This window comes from Leucoraja erinacea, chromosome 17 (assembly GCF_028641065.1).
Source record: "Leucoraja erinacea ecotype New England chromosome 17, Leri_hhj_1, whole genome shotgun sequence".
NCBI classification, from domain to species: Eukaryota; Metazoa; Chordata; class Chondrichthyes; order Rajiformes; family Rajidae; genus Leucoraja; species Leucoraja erinaceus.
In genome coordinates, this window is record NC_073393.1 from 39,836,696 (window position 1) to 39,843,150 (window position 6,455).

At 44.8% G+C, this 6,455-nt stretch overlaps 1 protein-coding gene across 1 annotated transcript in view; it reads left to right on the top strand.

The window, feature by feature from the left end:
* The first annotated feature begins 3,600 nt into the window (after positions 1-3,600).
* cpne7 (copine VII) overlaps positions 3,601-6,455 on the top strand; it is a 172,050-nt gene continuing 169,195 nt past the window's right edge. The window contains exon 1 of the mRNA XM_055649026.1: positions 3,601-5,276. The gene's annotated coding sequence lies outside the window, so the exon portion shown is untranslated. The remainder of the gene's footprint in view (positions 5,277-6,455) is intronic.

Consider the following 6,455-nt stretch of genomic DNA (forward strand, 5'->3'; position numbering starts at 1 on the left):
TGTCCCAGCTACCCTCATCCCACTTGCCTGTGCTTGGCCCATAACCCTCCATACCTGTCCTATCCATGTACCTGTCCAATTGTTTCTTGAACAATGGGATAGTCCCAGCCTCAACTACCTCCTCTGGCAGCTTGTTCCATAGCAGATACCCCGTTTCTGCTTTCTCCCCATATCCCTTGATTCCGTTAGCCCTAAGAGCTATATCTAAGTCTCTCTTGAATACGTAATGGCAATGGTGACTACCATTAGTGCTGGGATCTCTGTTGTGTGTGATATATATATACAAATGATTTGGATGAAATTCCGGATGGATTGATTAATAAACTTGCAGACAACACAAAAATTGAGGGAGTTGTGGACGGTAAGGAAAGCTATCGAAAGGATATTGACTGGGTTGGAATGTGGGCAGAGAAATGGCAGATGGAGTTGAATCCAGATAAGTGTGCAGTGTTGTACTGAGGGAAATCAAATTGAAGAAGAAAGCATGGCAATGACCATAAAATGTAATGATGTACAGAATGTGTTGGGGACTCCGTCCAGTTGGTTATGGCTGCCCTGCCTGCAGCTGTCCATCTTTTCACTTCTTTTTTTGAATTTTTAGTAAGTTAAATAGTGTTGTTTATTTGGAGGACTTGTCTTTTTTATGTGGGGTGTTGGGGGGTGGGGGGGGGGGGGGGGGGAGGGGGAAACTGCTTTTCAAGGTCCATACCTGGGCGGAGAGGGTGCTTTCCTCCGAGCAGCATCCTCGACCCGTCCTCGCGGCCTACCATCGGGTCTGGAGCGGCTTTTCATGAGGGCACCAGCCAGAACCTCGGCTTCAGTGGCGGCACAGCGCTGGAGCGCTATCGCGGAGCGGGCGATGCCTTGCCCGGGTCGCCGCGCTGGAGCTATGGAATGCTGAGTCCGCCGATGGAACATCGCGGAGCTGCGGGTCTGTGGAGCGGGCAGTGGCGCTAACTTTAACATTGGGAGCCTGGGATCTCTTGCCGCGATCGCTAGTGGTGGAGCTCCGTCCAGCGCGGCCTTGTTGGCTTCGGAAGCCGTGGTCTCCGGTAAGGAAGCGGCAGTTCCAGGTGTCCCAAGCCGCTGAGAGGGTTCACCCGACGCCGGAGCACCATTCTCTGGCAAGAAGGGCCTGAAACATCGGGCCCCGTAGTGGCGACTGCGGAGGCCTCAATAGGCCCGACTATGGGTGGACAAGGGGATGGGGACTGGACTTTGTGCCTTCCCTCACAGTGGGAACTATTGTGGGGGATGTTTTTATGTTTTATGGTAAATTTCTTTATAATATTATGTTGTATTCTTATTAATGTGCTGCAATGGCAACTGGAATTTCACTGCACCAATGAACCTTTGAACCTTAGAACCTTTGAACCTTTGAACCTTTGAAAGATCTTGAGGTGCAAGGCCATAGATCCCTGAAAGTGGCACCACGACCAGTTAGAGCGGTAAAGAAGGCATACAGACAGCATGCCTGAGTTTATAGATCAGGGTGATCAGTCACAAAGTCATGTTGCAGCTGTCAATCATTTTTGTTTGGCCACATTTGAACCATAGTCCACAGTTCTTTAGAGGACGAATGTGGAACTTTGGAGAGGGTGCAAAAGCGTCTCACCGGCATGTAGCCCAGATTAGGAATATTAGATAGAAACAGAGTGTGGTTTATGTGGTCTATGTTTTATTAATTCTATCAAACTGTAAAAGCTCTGTTTCTTAGTGTTCACCATCTGCCTGCTCCACTAGTCTGCCTCCATTTAGTTTCAATATACAGCGTGGAAATAGGCCTTTCTGCTAACCTGGTCCACGCCGACCATCGATCACCCATACACTATTTTTATGTTATCTCATCCTACACACCAAGGGCAATATGCAGAAGCCAATTAGACTACAAGCCTGCACAACTTTGGAATGAGCAAGGAAACTGGAGGTCCTGGAGAAAACCCACACAGTCACAGAGAGAACATACTAACTGCACAGACTGCACTGGAAGTATGGATTGAACCCAGGTCTCTGGCGCTGTGAGGCAGCAACTCTACCGTTGCCCCATAAATATAGCCAATGAACTGGCCTCAACTACCTTCTGTGGCAGAAAATTCCAGAGATTCATTTTTCACACAGAGAGTGGTGAATCTCTGGAATTCTCTGCCACAGAAGGTAGTTGAGGCCAGTTCATTGGCTATATTTATGAGGGAGTTAGATGTGGCCCTTGTGGCTAAAGGGATCAGGAGGTATGGAGAGAAGGCAGGTACAGGATACCGAGTTGGATGATCAGCCAGCCATATCAGATCATATTGAATGGCGGTGCAGGCTCGAAGGGCCGAATGGCCTACTCCTGCACCTAATTTCTATGTTTCTATGTTTCTATCATGTCGCCCTATATTTCTGGGAAGTCTATTACTCGTAATCTCACTGAAAACTACATGTCAAATGTTTGCCTATTTGAAAACTGCATCATTTCATAATCATTCAAATATATTCAGAAATATTAGAAAGTAACTACATTTTTCTATCTTGCTTTATAGTCGTTTAACTCCATGGTCTTCAATCTTGATGACAAATCTATTATTTGCCATCTCATTGAATGTATTTTGATAAAACCATTTATGTCACCTCAACCAAAGTACCCTCTTCAATCTTCCTATTCCTTCAGTTTAATTAGTTAGTTAGTTCCTGACAATACGGACATAATCTCTCAAGAGCAACTACAAAAAGCAAGCCATGAATTAAAATCTGGAAGAATCAGTGTTTACACTTCAGGAAGGATGTGAAGGTCTTAGAGAGAGCGCAGAAAAGATTTCCTACAATAGTTTCAAGGTTGCAGGTTGAGTTATGTCAGCTACAAGGTGACTGGAAAAGCTGGGATTGTTCTCATATTGCAAAGATTTGGTAAAAATGTACAATGGACAAATATTGAAAGACAATAATAGGATTAGACAGAATAAGTGGAGGAAAGATGTTGTGGGTGAATGCGTCAAGGATTGGCTAGGACAGAATTAGATACGGTAAAACTCTGATAATCCAAACTTCCTATTAGACAATAGACAATAGGTGCAGGAGTAGGCCATTTGGCCCTTCGAGCCAGCACTGCCATTCAATGTGATCATGGCTGATCATCCCCAATCAGTGCCCCGTTCCTGCCTTCTCCCCATATCCCCTGACTCCGCTGTCTTTAAGAGCCCAATCTAGCTCTCTCTTGAAAGCATCCAGAGAACCAGCCTCCACCTCCCTCTGAGGCAGAGAATTCCACACTCACAACTCTCTGTGAGAAAAAGTGTTTCCTCGTCTCTGTTCTAAAAGGCTTACTCCTTATTCTTAAACTATGGCCCATGCTTCAGGACTCCCCCAACATCGGGAACATGCATCCTGCCTATAGCGTGTCCAAACACTTAACGATCTTATATGTTTCAATGAGATGCCCTCTCATCCTTCTAAACTCCAGAGTGTACAAGCCCAGCCGCTCCATTCTCTCAGCATATGACCGTCCCGCCATCCCGGGAATTAACCTTGTAAACCTACGCTGCACTCCCTCAATAGCAAGAATGTGCTTCCTCAAATTATTGTTCAGAAGTCTTGCTGGTCTGGACTTTAGTGGAGAGCACGTGGGATATATGGCAGCAGCCGGGTCTAGAGTGCTTGGACATTTCCTGCTCATTTGTTATATTATCGTGTAACATTAATCAATTGAGATGAAAGCATGTCTGGATATTAAATGGAGTGACATTCCATAGTCTTGACAATCTGCTAGTTCTCGTCACTAATGAGAATGTGAGGAAACACCTTTATCAATCTCTGTTGCATCATGCCTCTGTTATGCGTAGGAAGGAACTGCAGATGCTGGTTTACCCTGAAGATAGACACAAAATGCTGGAGTAACTCAGCGGGACAGGCAGCATCTCTGGAGAGAAGGAATAGGTGATGATTAGGTGGACCCCTTCATCAGACCCGTTCATACCTCTGTTATGATTCAAACTCAATGCCAGACGGAGTGTTGGGAAGAGAATCATTTGGGGTATTCAAAGGGGAATTGAATAGGCATTTGAGCAATCATACTTTGCAGTTCAATGAGGAAAGAGCACAACACATGGACGAGAGATGAATCCTTAACATAAAGTTGGTGTGGACTTACTGAAAGAACTAAATGGCCTTCCTCCCTGCAGTAACAATTCTAGACTTCTGTAGAACGCACTATGTCCAAGATAAGTCATGTAGCTACAAAAACGAATGTACCTTTCACCCACTGCCCCATCCCACCACATCCCTCTTCCCCCTTTCTGGGATACTTCTGGAATGAAGTATATGCAGGATTCAAGGATTCGGATCAATGAATGTAGGAAGCACATGGTGAAAATCACAAAAAACTATTTATTAAACCAAACACAGAAAATCTATCAACTATCAATAAAGAAACAATACAAAATAACTCTTGGCTCTTGGCTGCACTGTCTGGCACCGGCACACTCCACGGTCTAAGCTCACTCTCGCTCTCTCTCTGGTGAAGTTATTTTCTCTCCCCGAAGATGAAGCTCATAACAGAAGCATGTATTTATATAATAATGTTATCACTACGAATAACAAGCGATTATATGTCAGCGAGCTATTCTCCGTGGTACCATAATGGCGTGAGTTATGGGTCCTATCAGACACCGATATCTCTGGGAAAGCAAAGCTGATCTCAGTGACCTCGCAGGTGTAGCCATGCTCTACGAGTCTCTGAATTAGCCCAAGTATTCCTCGAAAACATCTACTTGTTTTTTCTAAATCAAGGTTGGAAAATACGGTATTGCTACAATCATTTAGCTGACAACTCCATTCCAGCTCACAGTCTAATTAACTCTTACATTACAACTTCCTCACCCGAAGAATGGATAAATAACGTATTAGGGCAGGATGCAACTTAAGAAATGATTCTCTTTAATAACTTCATTTAAAACGAGCTTGCAATGGTGCCGCTGTTGTGGAGGGAAGTGGGTCCCTTATTTCATCCACCTCCAGTTTAAATTCCATTAGGAATATTTTGGAGGAAGGAGCAGGAAACCAAGAAAGACTTGGTCCGAGGACGAGGGGACGTGTGTGAGTTGTGAGCGGAGTTGGGAGTTGCTACTGTGCCGTGGAGATGGAGCGAGTGAGGTAACTGGAGGGCGGGAGCACTCACAGTATCTCTCTCTCTCTCTCTCTCTGTGTTTCACTGCCTCCCACTAACCGGGGATCTGATCTCTCAGCACAGGCGAGCCGACAGAAGAGGAGCCACTGCTGGCTGCATCGGGACCGCTCTCCAGGTATTTTTTTCGGCGCTATGTTTTTTTACAGTCCCGGGATATTGTGGGAGACAGTTTGTAGTGTTACACTGAGAAGTGTTGTATGGAGGAAATCAAATAACTTAAGACAGAATAGATCAGAATAATAGAATTACACAACTTGGCAGAAGGCACAAATTGAAGTCATAGCAAATATTTCAGTAAACGTACCCTAATCTGGGCGCTTTTGTAAAAGTAATATGCCGTCAGTATGATCCAGTATTTGGAATAACTTCCCCACATCAGCTTAGATCTGAACGCAGTTTACACAGGAACGATGTTTGGTCAACTATGTGAGACTCGGTGCCAATTTCCCGCTGCGTTTTATTTAAAACGTTTCGTTCTCAGGATGTCAGGGGAAACATTGTTGTTATTTATGAGTGTGTTTGTCCTGGGTTTCCACGTTTTAAACTTACTGTCGCCCAGGGTTATTTTGCTGGTCAGAGTGACGGCCACAAGCAAGCACGGTGTTGAGAAAGAAACTCTTTTAACTGGGCTGTGATGGTCCCGGTGTAATCCGTCAGCGGAGGGTCGGGGTTTACAACAAAAAAGGGAAAAAATCAATCAAACACAATCTTGTAACGTAATGACTTTGCTCGGAAATAACTGTGGAACGTGAAATTAACATTGATGTGCGGTGGTTTTACAGGGCAGGGTTGGAGATTGCATTTCAGCGCTGATTTTGCCACCTAATGCATGGACTTGTCTGCTCACCCCTCTCCTCACCAACATCCCCTCCTGCCATCTGTATGTGTAAATGTTTAAGAAGGAACTGCAGATGCTGGAAAATCGAAAGTAGACAAAAATGCTGGAGGAACTCAGCGGGCGAGGCAGCTTCTATGGAGCGAAGGAAATAGGCAACGTTTCGGGACGAAACGTTGCCTATTTCCTTCGCTCCATAGATGCTGCCTCGCCCGCTGAGTTCCTCCAGCATTTTTGTCTGCCTTTGTGTATATATATATAAATGATTAGCTTTCTGCTCTATTTGATACTTGGCTGGCATTAAGATATTCGTTCACAGTTCATACTTCCAGGAACTTACATATATATATAAGTCCACGTGAATTTCAGGAACATCTACCTATACAAGTTCCTGGAAGCATAAACTGTGAACGAATGAGCTTAATGCCAGTCAAGTATCAAATAGGGCAGAAAGCTAAT